The following is a 19,271-nucleotide window of genomic DNA, read 5'->3' on the forward strand; positions in this document are numbered from 1 at the left end:
CCAATACAAAAAAAATGGTAAAGAATAAATGTGCATACAAATTTTATGTTGTTGTTTGTACCACTTATAATTAATGATGTTGTATAAATTGTCAAGGAGCTAAGTGTTATATATTTTTTGCCAAACATACACTTACTAACTATTTAGAGTTACTTATCAGAAATGTCTAATTTGTATTTTTGTCACTTTTTTTGGGTGGCTGCTTGTCCTGCCCTTTGCCTTTAGCACTGTCATGTTGTCGTGCTCCGGTGGCGCGTCTTGGTGGTGATGAGACTGGCGTGATATTTGGAGTAGTCGTACCAGAACTGCTGCTTGTTTGCTGTTGGTGCATGCATCTGAGTGTTTCATTCAGGTTAGTGAGGGTGGCATTGAGTTCACGTGTAGCAGCATTTTGATTGTCTACAATTTGGAATAAACTTTCATTAATCTTTTGATTGTTTTGAAAAATGTTCATATAACTTTGCTGTTGTCTGTGCTGTTTTTCCATTAGTCTGTGCTGTTCTTCCATTATGCGCTGTAAGTTGCCCATGACCTGTGTAAAGTCTGTACGCATGAGTTCCATGGTATTGCCAATTCTGGTTGTTTGTTCATTTTGTCTACTCAGATTTCTTGATATTCTTCTGAGGTGACATGGTAGGCTTGCAAACATTTGTGTCTGCCTACGCAGGCAATCTTCATTAGTGGCCTGCTGTCTAGCCCATATGGTCAAAAACACCTGATCAGGGCCTTGTGTTACTGGTGTTGTTGGGCTGTGTTGTGGTGGTGGTGGTGTGCTTTGCTGTGGTGGTGTACTCACAGGTGCTGGGGGCTCATTCCTTGGCTTAATGGCTGCATTTCTAAGATGTTGGTCTCCTCCATGTCACTGTGTTGCTGTTGTTGCGGAGGGATGCTGTTCCCAGGACTAGAAGCTGAAATGTTAAACAAATCTCCGTTAGCTATCCATATGTTTGAGAAATGTAAACAAATCACTACACATGGAACACATGTCATTCACTGTTGCTTTCAAATATTCTGCCTAGCAACATCATCACTCATAACTTAAATACATACATATGCCTGTTTGTGGCAAATGTGTCTGGTTACTTAATTGTGAAAGCAAACACTTTAGTTTTAATGTAGCTCACACATACTCCACCATAAAAACACATTGGAATCCATAATGTGTTACCTTATAGCTTTGATCAAACAAACATAGTAATGTTTTTATATGTATTTTGCAATGTTACCTCAAACACACATGTGAAATTTGGAAAAACAACCTTACTTTTTTCTAAAAAAAAACATGATTTTTTGTTGCAGCATCTTACACACAATGTCATACTGGATAGCTCAAGTGGACATACATATCTTTACTGGATGTGGACAAGGCCATTTAGCTTGGATTCCATTTCAGGTTCTACTTACTGCGGTAAGTATCTAAGTTTTTGATGTGTTTTGACTTAATGCGGTTAAGAAAAATTTGGATTACGTTCTGAAATTTTTTACATTTATTTCAGTTTGATACTCACAATCAAGATGAGGGGAGTGTGGATGACGTCTTGGAGGTGTGTCCAAAATTTGGAGTGGGGGGACAGAACATACGGACGATAATCTTCGTGGCAGGGTAGCCTGCTGTGGTTGGCCCGGGACATACAACCTTGCTTTCTTTTCGGCCACAGGTTTTTTGTGGTGATGTCTTACAGAAGTCCCACTTCTGCTGCTCCATACTTCTTTTGATGGATCTATTAATGAAAGTGCAATTTTGTTATGGCCATTCCTTTACAAACATACCCTATACTACAATGGACACTTTACCTGCTTCCGCAGCGTCATCATCATCAGATGTGATAAGAGTTACTGGCCGATGAGTAGTACTGCTTTTTTCAAACACTGTATAAAAAAAAAAAAATATTCATGCTATTGTTGATACATCCACCCATTATGCTTATAAACATTTATTCTTTAAGAAATGCTTGCTTTATTTTTAATAAAAATATAAGGACCGGAAACAAAAAAAACAATACATATAACAATAAATATTGTCCAATAGACATATGCACTATGGAAAAATCAACACAGGAAAACATGTACAGGACACTGACATAGGCCACAAGTAAAAAAAAAAACAATACCAACCAAAAACACACACATCTTCATTTTGTATTGAAAGGAAAAATATTACAGATGCAATATATAAATTGCTCTGTGATGTTGCACTCCAAACACACATTACCACTATATGAGCCAAACCAAAATGTATAAATATTTTAAAAATTACACTGCAGTGTGGTGTCACGGTACAAATACAAACTAAAAATTATCAAAGAAATAGTGGTATTTTGTTAAAAAAATATTACATTATCTAATAATGACATTACATATGTAAGTGGTTTCCAAACCACTTTCCACTACTCCAGCCTCTAACATGACAACCACTGTTTTTGAAACATTGCACATGGATCACATAAATATAAAACATAGTCACAATTATTTAAAAAAAAAAGGCCCAAAAGGAAAACATTATTGCAGGACAAGTCAGAGAAACACCAAGTCCAAACTACACATGCAAAATATCTTTCATAAAAACACATGGCATACAATAAAGTAAGATGTTACATTGGCTTTTGTATAAAACATTAACCAAAACAATGTATTTGCTGACACACACTTGAAGATGGGAGTAATATGCAATGTCACATGACACACATTTAACAAAATAAAAAATAAAAAAAATAAGGTCATAGAATGTAAATGCAAATACACATGCTCACCATTCTTTCTGGGCCTATCGGAATCCCGGACATGGGTTGCAGAGACTACTTCAGAAGGTATGACACTCCGCATGGGCTCCTCATACTCCAGATATCTTGCAATATAGGGCTGCCCACCACCAGTTTTTCGAGCCGACTTCGCCTCCTTGGCCATTTTGGACTTGACACGTCGCTTTATGTCATAGTACCGTTTGCGGCACGTGTCCTCCGTCCGCTTGACCACCCCCTCACTATTGACAGCAGCAACAACTTTCGCCCACAACACCGTCTTCCTCCGTGTTGGCACCTTGGCGGACTCAGGGCCAAATAGCTGCCTCTGATACTTCATCAGCTCACGCACCAATGCCACATTTTCAGCAAAACTAAACTTTACATTCCGCCCAGTCTTAGTAGTGGTGCGTGGCTGCCACTATCACTTGAGGCTGCTGCAGCAACCTCACCCACCTCCTCCACCCCACTAACCTCACTAACACTCACCTCCTCCACCTGACCGACCTCCTCCCCCTCACTCACACGCTCCACCTCACCCACCTCTGAGTCACACATAATTGTGTGTCTAAACAGTTAACACAGAAAAAAAACAACAACAACACACTCCTCCACTACCACTACACAACTCACACACACACACACACACACACACACACACACACACACACACACACACACACACACACACTGACAAGGGACTATAAAGAAAAATAACTTGGACTAAAAATGAAACAAAACCACAAAATACAAGACTACAAGAATGACAAGACGACTTTCAAACACAATACCACACTCAGAAATCGCTACCAACACTCCTCACCAAACCACAAATTCACCTACCTCCACAGCACAACCTCCCTCCTCCTCACCACTAGCTAAACCCACGAGGTGCGGACGGTTTGGGGCGTATTTATATGGTTGCGCACAGACACTCCTACCATCTGAAACACAACCAATCACGAACGGGGATGAAAAACGAAACTGAAAGTGAAAAGGCGGCCGCGAAAAAAAAAAAAACCCTGCCGCGTTTAACTTAGGAAAAAAAACAGCAAAAACAACAAAAACACGTACGCAAACGACAATGACGGCCGTAAATGTGCCAAAAAAAAAACGACTGGCATCGACATCGGAAAACACGAAAACCATAAAGTCGACTGCTTCGTAACTTTGCGTATATGGGCCCTCATTCCGAGTCGTTCGCTCGGTATTTTTCATCGCATCGCAGTGAAATTCCGCATAGTGCGCATGCGCAATATTCGCACTGCGACTGCGCCAAGTATCTTTGCTATGAAGATAGTATTTTTACTCACGGCTTTTTCCTCGCTCCGGCGATCGTAATGTGATTGACAGGAAATGGGTGTTACTGGGCGGAAACACGGCGTTTTATGGGCGTGTGGCTGAAAACGCTACCGTTTCTGGAAAAAACGCAGGAGTGGCCGGAGAAACGGGGGAGTGGTTGGGCGAACGCTGGGTGTGTTTGTGACGTCAAACCAGGAACGACAAGCACTGAACTGATCGCACTGGCAGAGTAAGTGTGGAGCTACTCTAAAACTGCTAAGTAGTTTGTGATCGCAATATTGCGAATACATCGGTCGCAATTTTAAGATGCTAAGATACACTCCCAGTAGGCGTAGGCTTAGCATGTGTAACTCTGCTAAAATCGCCTTGCGAGCGATCAACTCGGAATGAGGGCCATGGATTCAAAAAGTTGCATGAAAATGCACCCGATACAAAACGAGTTTAAACACTTCACAAACCGAATCAAACACGAATATTAGTAAATATTGCCCAGGGTCTTCAGTTCTTATCTTTGCTGGTGTGCACTGACCTAAAGCCTCTGCTTCTGCTGTTATGGTAAGAATATTTCTTTCATTAAACACATTTGTTTAATTAGAGTACCTGGTGTCTGTAATGATTTGGTTAATGCTGTAATGGTATGGAAAACAGCATATACAATAAATATAGGTAGTGCCTACAAGATACAGTCCAATGTTCACAATAAAATAACATTTAATACACCCTAATCATAATTTCCTTATATGTTTAGGGATGAATTCATACAAGTTTACATTGCTTTTGGAATATATTGCACAGGCATCATATTTATCCTGTATATTGTGCTGAGTGAAAAGAAAAGAAATACCACAGGGAATATATATTGCAAACAAGAATCCCTGCATTGCAGACAGCAATGTTAGTATCAATACTTACAAAGCGTCCCAATATATATTGTTACTAATGTTATATAGAAATATCTCGCAACAGCAAGTATTTAAGCATAGACACTCCCATTTGTGGAACTAGATAAGCCCTTTGGGCAGAGTATGACACCCCCTGTTGGCGGCGCGATGTGCCTCGCCCCGCACATCCTACTGTATTCTCCCTGATTCTAGTTTTTAAAAGTAGACAAGTATGCTTAAAGGAGAAAGAAAAGATGGTTTTACAATATGACTACATAGGACATTGTGTCAATTCAACATTATTTCCTCAATTTGCATATTACAAACTCAAAAAACGTGCAGCATCTTACTGTAAAACAGGGGACTCAGGTACCACCAACAGGTCATGTTTTGTGGATTTCTTTAATCATGCACAGGTGCGTTCATCTGGGTCAGTAATTATCCCACCAGCTTCCACCGACAGAAATCCTCAAAACATGACCTGTTGGGGAAACTTAAGGGATGAGGTTGAGAACCAATGCTATAAAACATGTTTGCTTTTATGTCTCTATCCATTGACTCTCAGCAGATAAAGTAGTTTTCTTTACTCATCTGTTGAATGTGTTTTCCACAGAGTTACCTGATTTTTTCCTCAAACAATAGTGTCAACATGACATTATGCAACTTCTATTTATTTTATTTATTTATTAACAGTTTCTTATATAGCGCAGCATATTCCGTTGCGCTTTACAATTAGAACAACAGTAATAGAACAAAACTGGGTAAAAACAGACAGACATAGAGGTAGGAAGGCCCTGCTCGCAAGCTTACAATCTATAGGGAAATAGGCATTGATACACAAGGATAGATGCTACCTATTGCATAATGGTCCACTGGATTGCTAGGTTCTTAATGGGTTATATGATATGATCACCCAGCAATGTTGGCCAAGGGTCAGGAGGGTGTGAGAGTAAAGAAAAACAAGATATGTGAGGTTATCTGTCCTGTACAGAGAGGATGTAATTAGATAGGGAAGCACTGAAGGTTATGTGGGTGGGTCTAGAATTTGATAGGCTTCTCTGAAGAGGTGAGTTTTCAGGGAACGTTTAAAGGTTTGGAGACTCAAGGTGAGTCTTATTGTGCGTGGGAGGGCATTCCACAGAGTGGGTGAAGCCCGGAAAAAGTCCTGTAATATTGAGTGTGACAAGTAATGCGTGTGGATGAGAGATGCAAATCTTGTGCAGATTCTACCAGCAGAATCACATGGGTTATACGCTATAAAACTATAAATTGTTAGCTGGTATTTTTAATTATATATTTTACAGCAATTCTGCTAGTACTTATTAATGTGGGCACATTTACTGCTCCTTAAACCTTCAGATATTGCTGGTAAAATCTGGGCACTTAACTGGCATTCTTTCATCGTGGCACAACTGGTATAATTTGAACATCTCTGCTGACATCGATTTACCTTTAACACAATTTCCATAGTCTGTAGTTTATCATTTGAGCACTGCAAGTATAATTTGTATATTTCTGGAGGCTCTTAAGTATTTATCTGGATACCTCTGACGACTGAAAAACATGTGACACCACTGGTATAACCTGGTCGCTGCTGCTTGTAACATTTCATTTTAGGCATTGCTGGAATTATCATGTTACTTCTGTTGTTAATTAACTATGAGTAATTAGTACCGCTACTGATATTATTTGATGCGGTCATTGGCGCTATAATCTGGGCAGTTCTAGAATGTATCCAGACAACTTTGTCGACGCTCAGTAGCTCTGCTGTCCTTTATTGATCTGAGCACCTCTTCTGATATTTATTCATGTATAAACTACTATTAGAATAGTTTCTGGGTACATCTGCTGGCATTTATTTGAGTACTACAGGTTTAATATAGTCATTTTGACTAGTATATAACAATAAAGGCTCTCCCAGTATATAATCATATAGGCAAAGCAGATGTAAAATGTGCACCACTATAGGCATACAATTGTATGGTGAATGAGTGGGGCCGTATAATCAATATATATTAGCACTCTTTGGCTGTTTCCAGTGCAGGCTCTCACCACATATTTCATTCAGTCTTATGCGCTCTGTGTCTATTGGGTTATACCAGTGGTTCCCAAATTTGGTCCTCAAGGCACCCTAACAGTCCAGGTATTAAGGATATCCATGCTTCAGCACAGATGGTTAAATCAAATTGACTAAGGTACTAATTAAACCACCTGTTGCACAAACTTTGATATCTTTAAAACCTGTACTGTTCTGTGCATTGAGGACCGAGTTTGGGAACCACTGGGTTATACACTGTAACAGACCCTCCAACATGACCTCTTCTATCAGGCAGAATAAGCTCTGTACCTGTTCTTCCCCCTCAATTTATGATTGCGGTCACCTGTGTTGAAACACCCTTTTCATCAACTGACTTCTCATGAACATGATCATGGCCATCATAAATGAAGTGGAAAGTCCAGGAACAGAGTATTTTGTACCTGATAGAAGGAGTCATGTCAGGTCTGCTGTAGTACTTTATAGATAAAATTAATAAGGTTTAAGACTTAATTGTGTAATTTTAAATAGCAGTTTTCTGCAGCGGGGTACACTGGGATTTCACAGAGAATAACATTGGGGGTGTATAGAGTTGGATCTTGATCCGAGGCACCAACAGGCTAAAAGCTTTGACTGTTCCCAGGATGCACCGTACCACTTCCGTGCACAGGAGCTCAGTTTTAAAGTTGGTGCCTGCAGTGCAGGTCACTAACAGGGGGGGCTGCACTAGGCAGCCCTGAAAAGAGCTTTTATGAAGACTTCAAGGGCCGCAGCACTTATGTCCTGGGGACATGCTGTGATGCGGCTCCATCACCTCCCTCCTGCGGCGCTGTATACTCCTGCGGCCTAGTTCCCGGGTACTTACAGCGGGGACGTACCGGTTCATTGGCACACCACCGCTGCTGCTCTCCAGGGTCACGTGGCCTCAAAACATCAGGGAGGAGGTAAGAGGGTCCCCCAGGTGGGACCCCTGGGTAAATCGTGATCCATCGCGATCTTTGGGAGACGGATCGTGCGGTTGGCACTGGACACTGTTTTGTACAGGGAACCTACTATATCCACCAAGGCAAGGAGCACAGGTCGGTTTTACTAAAAAACTTTGTCACAGGCTCCATGGTACCTGGTGGTGAAGTCCAGCAGAGGATATAAAGCGCTGACCTGTAGCCCCTCCCCCAGCTCCGGGCACCATCTCCTGCAGGTGTTCCCGCCCTGGAGCTGCTTTCACTTTCTCCCTCACTCCCTGAAGAGATCTGTCACCATATCCTTAGCTGGGCTGCTCTCAATGGGATTGCTGGGTTTTGTCTCCTCTGTAAATCCGCATGTCGCAACGCCGTGCTATTACAGACACTTAAGTATTCTACATGTCATTTTAGACAGTGTTAGTTAAGAACAAGTGTGCTTATTTCAGAATAGGTTGTACAAATATTCTGTGATATACATCCAGCATCTATTGTGCCAGTGGCGGAACTAGCGAGCGGTGGGCCCAGGTGCGACAAAATGCTTTGGGCCCCCCTCATCCCGTCCAAGTCCACCCCCTCACCCCTGGAGAGGATCTGTTGAGGGGGACCTGCTCAGGGCCAGGGAAATGGATACTTAGCAACAGTGCCGTAACTAGACATTTTAGCGCTGTGTGCAAGAAATGGCATCGGAGACCCCCCCCCATGCAAAAAATGGGCAGTGCGCGCCGTAAGCGCGCACAAAAAACATAGAGTCGTGGCTTTATGGGGAAGGGGTGTGGCTACAAAATAATACCAATTCATAGAACGGTGCACAGTAGTCTCCATTATTCAAATTATGCCACACAGTAGCACCACTACACCAGGTAGAGCCCCTTTTACACATTACGGCGGACAGATTCCTCTTTTTACACATTACGGCAGACAGGGTCCCCTTTTTACACATTATGGCAGACAGAGTCCACCTTTTACACATTACGGCAGACAGCGTCCCGTTTTTACACATTACGGCAGACAGCGTCCCCTTTTTTACACATTACGGCAGACAGTAGTGGTCATTCCGAGTTGTTCGCATGTTGCCGATTTTCGCTATGCTGCGATTTGTTGCTAAATGCGCATGCGCATGGTATGCAGCGCGCATGCGCTTAGTTATTTAACTAAAAACTTAGCAGTTTTGCTGTTGACAATGTCTATAATATTTGTCCTATTAAAAACACGTTAAAGGTTAAAGATCACAGTACGCAATTGGCGCAAAAGGTACCGCAAGGGTACGCCCTTAAATATACCTTAAGGAATGTACTTATACTGTAAACATTTGTGCAGTGATAATGTGTAGATGTAATGCAGTGTAACCTTGTTAGCTTAAAAGCTGTATGAGCGACTATGACGCTCTGAGAACCCCTTAGTAATACAATAATCAACCAAATACCGGTCTAAGGTTCTAACGCCTTTAGTGAGAGAATGAGAACGTTCACTTTGCAAAAGAATACACTTTACAATTTATACACTACCAAGATAACATAGAATATCTAACCAAGTAACTACACATAAAATACAATACAGACACAAGTACGTTTAAGGGGGAGGGGAGAGAGAGGGGGAGAGAGAATGGCTAACAATAACAATAAGACAATATGGTTATATGGCTGCAGAGAAACTTACACATGTGAGGAACAATCGCTGCGCAGTTAGTCAATGCTGAGAATCTTTGTGGAGAAAATACTTGAGCTTACCCAGGCTGCCTGTCCCTATATACACAACACCCAGCAACACAATTGTCCCTACAATGCTGCATGGGGCAGAAGCTAGACTCCATTTTGGGAAAAACCTCCCATGATTCCAAAGACTGCAACACATGGTTCACAGGGGGAGGGGAAAACACCCAGCAGCAGCCATTTCTTACAAACCAACTAATCTTATTCCACATTCCAATCCAACTTCCTAGAACCATCTTATTCAATTTCACATTCCAAACAAACTCAGTATTTCAATAACCAGAGCATATGGTATGCTGGCTATGCTATATGAATCATCACAAGAACCACACATATCAGCCTGCCATTGCTACAAGCACATGACTACAGTAACAAAAGGAAGTATGCTTTGACTTTAAACCTTCAGCAAGATGCATCATGTAAAACTACTATAATCTGTTATAAATCACCAACCATAAATGTATACCAGGAATGCTATGCTACAGATTGTCTACTGTTCCAATTCATTACAGATTTCATAGAGTATTATCACCAACACATAACAATCACACAACTGCACAAGCCTCATTAACCTTAAGCCATTTGTATCTCCACTAACTATTCAATACCAATCATTTCACAACTACTTTAAACTATTCTATGCCAATCAGCCATGTGGATTCAATACTTAGCCTTTCGCTTGGAGGTCAGTCCTGGGGATGAACCAGCCATGCTGCTGGGTGCTAGCTTAGTTCTGAGTGAGTGTCTGTGCCCTGTGATTTCCAGTGGATATAATCATACCTGCATTCCAGCTGTGGGGGTGTGTCAACCACAGGAAGTGTGTGTCTTTCACAACATGTGGGCTAGCTGTATCAGTGACCTTGGTTATGCAAAACGTTGGGTGATGACTAACAAATTCCTGTCTTGTGGGAAGCTATTGTTTGGCGAATACTGTCTCACTGTCCACTTTCAGTTGAGACAATGACATCTCAGCAATCATTCTTCTGGAGACAAATCCAGCCCCATTTCGTAAACACAGGTGTTGGCCATCCTCATTGAGTCTCAAAGCTCAGTGTAATTAAAGGCTATTGTACTCCGTCTGCGGGACAGAAACTGACTATTCTTAGGTGTAATTTATTCGGAATACAATTAATCTTCAATTACTATTCCTGCCCTTAACTATGCATAAGAACATGTGAAGCCCTTTTAACATGCAAACTATTGTTTGGGGAATCTCTAAGGTCAAAGAGCCATCTTTAATATACCATACTTTGCTGAACTCAGGGGAATATTAACTTATAAAATACATTATTTTGATTAAATATGCAGCGTGCACACACACATGAAGTGCATATATGGCAACGTGCAGCGTGATATTTTTCTGACTTTGACAGTCCACCCTTTGGCAGTCACCAATAACTGCCACTTCCTAAAACATTTCAAAAAGAGAAAAATATATGTCATATGTAAATACATTTCTATGATTGGGTAAGGGAGGAGAGAAGAAGGTAGGAAAAAGGTATGACCTAGTGAAATAGTAAAAGTATGTATGTATGAATCCATGTTTGGGGGGTCATGTATCATCGTGCCGTACAAGTTTTAAATCAAGCTTCGAGGTATTGCGAAGTATACATTTGAATTCCTTCTTATCCCGTATTAAGGGTCTGTGGATGGGCTGTCAAACTTTACCGAGCTCTTTTCGGCTTTTGGGTGCAACAAAATGGGGGAGCACATTTTAGTTGATGATACATGAATGGGGGAGGTATGTGAGTGCTGATATCTGTGCCTGTATTCCCCATCGACTATGTGTGTTATTACCTGAAGGTTGTAGAAATGAAGATAAAGAACAATTATGGGAAATGCAGTCGTATTCTATGTGAGGTTAATGAACATTTGTCGATTGAAGTCTTGTCTGGTGTCTTGTTGACTGCAGTCTTCTTTGGGCTTTTGTCAAAATGCAAGCAAAAGTTCTCTCAATGTCCATAGACTTACAAAAAAAGTTGGGCTAGCGTAAATTTAAAATTTCTAGGGAAAATGGGGGTCTATGGCATAGTCCATCTGTTGTCTGTGTACAAGGTTGTCAAACTTCTTCTTTAGTCCGTCTGTTGTCTGTATACAAAGCTGTCAAATTCTTCTTCCAAGCGGATGTCTTTTCACCTTGGAGAGAAACAAAGGAGAAACAGGTGAAAGAAACGGACCGTAGAATCACATTTTCATCACATCATTGTCTCTATCGTTGGGTCATAAATCAAATCAATTTTGTTATGCGATACAGTCATTACCTCAGGCAGTACTTTTCCAATATAACATAATCCTTCTGAGTTTGGGGCAAGCCGCTCATACGCCTTTCTCCCGCATATGAAATATGCATCATCGGGGAGAACATATGGGACTGAATATGTCATTACCATGTTACACATTTTCCATATGAAATCTCCTAACCCTAATTCTCCCATCTGTCTAGTACACGTATCTGTTTGTATGATATGTGCACAGTATCCTGGTGATACCTCTCCAACTCTCATGATCCTATTTCCTAGGGTGTACCTATATCGGAAAGATTTTCCACTACCGGCTATGTGGCGTATAAGCTCTGTATCTGTAGGCATTCTATCGGCTCTATGTGAAAAGGTCATGGTTTTGTTATTCCATGACACTTCCCAATTTCCCGGCTTTCGGGGATTGGAAATGTTAAAACATATTAGGGATCTATCCACATGGTATTGGTGGAGCTTCAAACTAGGAGGACTGGAGATTTTAAACCTCCTGTCCACCGGCCTCCCACCACTTAACTCAAGTACCTCCCCTACCGTTAAAGGGAATGGTACTAAGCCTGATTTGCTATGGCCTTGAGGTACCTGAAAGCATACCCAACAATCTGTCTGATTTAACACTTTACCCACTAAGGAGTGATAGTCACTCAATGGATGCCGGTCCATGTGGATATTAAAACTGGACTGACATTTCTTGATGCACCCATCCTCTACTACACTGTCACAGAGTCTACAGATACAGTTCTTTTTTTTTTCTTTTTTTTTCCAGCTAACAATCCTTCACAATGTTTACAAATAACATGGCTGCTAGATCGTTTCCGGTACTCGCCTTTGCTTGGTGATTGTGTTGCTATTGGAAATTTACACCTCCGTCTCAGTCATCGGAACCTTTCTGGATCCTTTCTCGACCTCCATGGTACTCTCGCCGGAACAGACTGCTTGGGTCAACATCATGGTCAACAGGAAAATCCGGATCACAGTCTCTTGGGGCAAGTCCATCTTACAGGAGGAGAAAAGGAGAAATTTGTAATGGGGGTACAGGAAAACAGTTTGAGGGAGAGAGAAACTTGTTACGATAATTAGTTCTCTAGTCTTGTCGTCCTTCTTGTTCTGCTGTCATCTCAAAGGTGCTGTCTCTCAGTCTTCTAAACATTCTGGTGATACAATATTTCTTCTAGCTCAGCGCTCTTTCTGTAAGGAGAATAAATCTTGCATTACCATTTGTCCAACTAATGTGTGACATACCATCTGTAACGTTATGAGAACATGAGAAAGAAGAGAGAGAGAGAGAAAAACAACAACGAGAGAGAGAGAGAACCGTTCATATATATATGCATCACATATATCAACAATAAACAACAACAGAAAAAAACATTGTCAGATCTTCCGTTCACCATTAGGCTGTCACATCTACATGTCCAATGGTATCCTTGCATAGTCTCTCCCACCAGCATTTCCATACCTACACTCTGTATCTGGCCAGGATACATCGATGCTGGCAGGTCATACTGGGGTTTGGTAGACTTCTGCAAGGACCAAATAGCTATGTGATATTTGGGTCCTGCCGATGAACTTCAGAGATGGGGAAAAGAACATTTACAGATGAATTACAACGTCTACCCGGCCGTCCTTGTGCCTGCAAGGAACTGACCTCCCATTTCATTAACTGTAACCTCAGGCTTACTATCAGTCCTAATGATCACCTTTCCTGATTGCATGTTACAGGTGCGGCCCAAACTCCTTCCTATGTGATCTCTGATTACAATTTGGTGTGTCATAACTCTGCTCATATCTTTGTCTAGGGGGTTTATATGAATTTGGTCTACTTCTTGATCTACAATCTTTTGCAAAATGACCTTCCTTCTGGCAATTATAACACCTTTTCACCTTTGACTTACCCACAGGGATCTGGGGCTTCTTTGTTTCCCTGTGCTTGATGATGTTTTGCTCATGCCCAACAGCGGAGTTCCTTAATGCAGTTACTGGGTTATTTCTCCAGTTAGGTAGAGAGGCTTGTATACTCGTTCTTAATACTTCCTTTAAACCATTTATTAACACCTAAACTGCTACTTTCCTGTAGTGTACATTTGTTTTAATATATTGTGTTCACCCTGACAGGATTTTGTTCCATTATGCTATTTTGTGTTAACTCTTTGGTGTAAGATGCATTTGTCTGTGAGTAACATACAATACCGTACTTACCTGTTGACACGACCTCACCTGACCCTCCGTTAGGGGGTTCTGCTATTGCCTTTACCAACTTAGCCGTGTCCCTCTGGGTGTCTCGTATGATGACTGCTGGGTAAAGTGTTGACATCATGTTGGTTTCACCTTCTCGCTGGTAATCCTGAGGGGAGTTTAACATGGGGTGCGACTTGCACAGGTTAACATTTGTAATTTTTTACACTTTCATTTTTATAAACATTATTACATTTGTTACTTTCATTCTTAATATAGTTACTAAGTGCATTTTTATCGTACACCATCGCCATTCTCTGCAACCATAATCCTCTCCATTGCCATGTCTCTCTTCCCAAGATGAGAGTTTGATATGTAAGTTAAATTTCTTTGTATTTCACTTTCCTGTTGCCACAATTTTAAATAGTCATAATGTTTGATCCGTCTCTTTGCTGATTTAATGAGACCTATCCTTCTCCTTAAATTTTGTAACACATCTGGGCTAAAGCTACCTACCCGGGGAAACTTCTCCCCGTCATGCACAGTCATTCTTTCCCATTCATCACATAAAACCTCTGTGTGTGAACCGTATTTTTCACACATTACATACCTTGCCGACCCGATTGGTCGGTTTACTGAATCAACCCGAACCGAGGTTGATCGCCCCCTACCTGAACAACTGGCCCCCATAACTTGCAGGTGTTGCTTTCACTACCTCTGACCTTCAATCAGGGTCTTCAGCGAACCCTTACAAAAACCAAGATGTTCAAGATAGGTCGACGGTGGCGGTTTACCGAGTACCCCACTCACTCGCCCACGCCGACCAATACGCCCACACACTGCCTTAGCGCTGGCGTACTCGACCCAGGGCCCCTGCGACCTGAACCGCTATTTACTGGAACATGCGAGGGTGATCCGAAGAGCACTTACTCTTTCCAGTAACTATTGGTTGCTGGATAGTTCCTGAGTGACCAGCGAACCTCCCTTAAAATAATTTTTTTTTTACACAAATCACGTTAGAATGTACAAATAGCGTTTATGACCCCTTTCGTACGCAAATGGCACTGGGTCAGATTACTAACTAATGCACACAATTACGTGCGGTACAATCGTTCGGCACATAAGCAACTAATCTTATGTGCGGAGCGACCAGTGGAATCGAAAATTGCGGCTGCGAATTCCTTCAGCCAGAGCTTTAATGGCCTATATGGGTTCTGCACCAACCCCCTGGGTTGTGCTCTTTTCTCTATAGCGGACTTCTTAGTCTGCTGTACCTGGACCTCCTGGTCTGTTCCGGACCTCCTGGTCTGCTATACTCTAATGCTCAAATTTATGTTTAACAAGGGATGCCTCCCCAGCCACCATGCACGTCACTTACATGTATGTACCTCACGAGAACTCGACTTCTTGTGGTTCAACCCAAAAATTGTAAAAACATATATATACAAACACTCACTCACCACATGTACACTTTACTTTTGTTTCTATTTCTGCGCAGAAATTTCTTTCCTTTAGACCAGATGAGTCGTAAATTTAGAGAAGGATCTATTAGTTTAAATTTCGGACACTAAAATTGACTTGCGCTATTTATCGCGTTGCCACCTTTTCGCCTGTTAAAATAATACTATAGTGTGATTTGAGTTACGTGGGCGTACCCAGACGCTCCGTTGCGTAATATACGCTGCGTGCGTCGGCCTTTACGTTGCGTACACTAGTCTAACCCTTTTGTTAAAAACACGTGTATGCCAGCCAGATATGTCCACAGAAATACAATTAACACGTTTATCAATGTAGATGGTCTTCAATCATCTACCGAGCACCACCCAGGTCTTTCCTTGTATCTTAGGCAAAGCTGTGTGCGTGCTTTACAAATTACCCCTTAATGTATTACTTTTACTCTTTAACTTCTAATAGCAACAAATCTTTCTTAGCACGTTATCAATGCAAATGGCAAACAGGAAGGTGAGATGTGAAAACTACACAAATGAACATGCAATTCTAAATTTAATCTAATAACATACATTGATGTAAGCACACGCATATAGATATTACATATAAGTACCAATCACTATTACTTATGATTGACTATGATATAGACTAAATAAATGCATAAAAAAAAACTCATTAAATGATTATTTCTTTTTGACAATGGATGGCTGATTATTTCCTGAGTCAACTGAAAATCAGCCGCTTAGGGAAAAAAAATTTTTTACCTTCCCAAAATGGCCGCTGCTCCTCCCCCTTCCACCTCCATGAGGGCCACACAAAATGGTGGACAGACCATGCTGCTTCTTGTCACAAAGTAAGTCATCATTCAAACTCCTAAAGTTATCACGCTATGCAGAGCGATTAAAAATAATTTTAAACCTATTTAAACAGACAAACCATCCAATCTGCGTGTGTAGTTGGCACCAAATAGAAATAAAAACCAGATTTACAAAGACAATAACGTACTGTTCTTACCTTCCAGTTCCCGAATTCCCTCAGCACTCCTTACTAAGTGAAGCAGGCGCTTATCTGGTCAGCACTGCGAGGGATAGCACCTTCCCGCCTTTTGCTGATCGATAATGTCTGCTAAAGTTACCTAGTGCAGATATGTGAAGACCGGAGGACGAGCTCCCAATTGACAATGTCTATAATATTTGTCCTATTAAAAACACGTTAAAGGTTAAAGAACACAGTACGCAATTGGCGCAAAAGGTACCGCAAGGGTACGCCCTTAACTATACCTTAAGGAATGTACTTATACTGTAAACATTTGTGCAGTGATAATGTGTAGATGTAATGCAGTGTAACCTTGTTAGCTTAAAAGCTGTATGAGCGACTATGACGCTCTGAGAACCCCTTAGTAATACAATAATCAACCAAATACCGGTCTAAGGTTCTAACGCCTTTAGTGAGAGAATGAGAACGTTCACTTTGCAAAAGAATACACTTTACAATTTATACACTACCAAGATAACATAGAATATCTAACCAAGTAACTACACATAAAATACAATACAGACACAAGTACGTTTAAGGGGGAGGGGAGAGAGAGGGGGAGAGAGAATGGCTAACAATAACAATAAGACAATATGGTTATATGGCTGCAGAGAAACTTACACATGTGAGGAACAATCGCTGCGCAGTTAGTCAATGCTGAGAATCTTTGTGGAGAAAATACTTGAGCTTACCCAGGCTGCCTGTCCCTATATACACAACACCCAGCAACACAATTGTCCCTACAATGCTGCATGGGGCAGAAGCTAGACTCCATTTTGGGAAAAACCTCCCATGATTCCAAAGACTGCAACACATGGTTCACAGGGGGAGGGGAAAACACCCAGCAGCAGCCATTTCTTACAAACCAACTAATCTTATTCCACATTCCAATCCAACTTCCTAGAACCATCTTATTCAATTTCACATTCCAAACAAACTCAGTATTTCAATAACCAGAGCATATGGTATGCTGGCTATGCTATATGAATCATCACAAGAACCACACATATCAGCCTGCCATTGCTACAAGCACATGACTACAGTAACAAAAGGAAGTATGCTTTGACTTTAAACCTTCAGCAAGATGCATCATGTAAAACTACTATAATCTGTTATAAATCACCAACCATAAATGTATACCAGGAATGCTATGCTACAGATTGTCTACTGTTCCAATTCATTACAGATTTCATAGAGTATTATCACCAACACATAACAATCACACAACTGCACAAGCCTCATTAACCTTAAGCCATTTGTATCTCCACTAACTATTCAATACCAATCATTTCACAACTACTTTAAACTATTCTATGCCAATCAGCCATGTGGATTCAATACTTAGCCTTTCGCTTGGAGGTCAGTCCTGGGGATGAGCCAGCCATGCTGCTGGGTGCTAGCTTAGTTCTGAGTGAGTGTCTGTGCCCTGTGATTTCCAGTGGATATAATCATACCTGCATTCCAGCTGTGGGGGTGTGTCAACCACAGGAAGTGTGTGTCACAACTGAGGGCCTGAGCTGACGGGAGGCAGCCTCAGTTGTAGGGGCTGAGATGTACCGGAACCTGGGAGGTTGTATCAGACCCCTGGACATGTAAGTAACATGAATAATAACTGCCCGAAGGCGTGACCACGACAACTTGGATAAAAGTCAATGATGTTTATTATGACAACTCCGCAACACAGCAGCAGTAAAAGAAAACGTAAAAGTCAGCAAAGAATAAATACAGTTCCTGGGTACTACAGGATGGCAGGAGCCACAGGGCACTGGTAGTGTGAGATAGTTCTTATGATCTTCTAGATGGAAAGTCCTTACCAGGCCCGACTGTAGCAATGGAGATAACCCAGGATTGTGCCAGCTGGTGTTCCAGGAAAAACTGGGTTGCTGAAGATAAAACAGCTGCTGTGGATACTGGCTGGAACCAGACTGTTGTTAGCACGGAGTGGATACTGGCTGGAACCAGTTAAATAATAAATGAACTTGGGAGCGATGAAATATGAACTGAAATGTAGAACTTGAGAGCGGAGAAATAATAATACCGGTGGAGAGTGGTAAAGTGTAGAAAGGACACCGGCCCTTTAAGGGAAGCTGTACTCTGCTGGAAGCTGAGCTGGAAGCAGGTAAAGTTGTAGCTGGAAACAGATGAATCCACAATGGATTGGAGAGTCAGGCTACACCGCAGGTGGAATGCTGGTGCGGGTCTCTATGGTGGAAGTCTTGAGACAGGAGCTGGAACCTGGAAGACAATCACAGGAGAGAGACAAACAGGAACTAGGTTTGACAACCAAAGCACTGACGCCTTCCTTGCTCAGGCACAGTGTATTTATACCTGCAGCAAGGAAGGGATTGGCTAGGCAATTATGCAGATTAACAATACTGACAACAGATTGGAGGAAATGATCAGCTGACAGAGTCCAAGATGGCTGCGCCCATGCAGACACTTGGAGGGAAGTTTGGTTTGTAATCCATGTGGTAATGAAAACAGTAATGGCGGCGCCGGCCACTGGAGACAGGAGACGCCAGGCTGACAAGTGCACATCCAACCACGCGGACACAGCGGAGGCCGCGGCTGACGTAATCGCCACTCTGACACTCTGCATGCAGAAGCTCAGGGACGGCGGCGGAGGCCGCGGGAGACGCCATGCCAGATGTAATAAGGCGTTACTGTGACAGCGTCTCAGAGAGACAGGAGAGGATACAGGAATGTACACATCAGGATAACAGATGGGAT

Source organism: Pseudophryne corroboree, chromosome 3 (assembly GCF_028390025.1).
Source record: "Pseudophryne corroboree isolate aPseCor3 chromosome 3, aPseCor3.hap2, whole genome shotgun sequence".
Lineage (NCBI taxonomy): Eukaryota > Metazoa > Chordata > Amphibia > Anura > Myobatrachidae > Pseudophryne > Pseudophryne corroboree.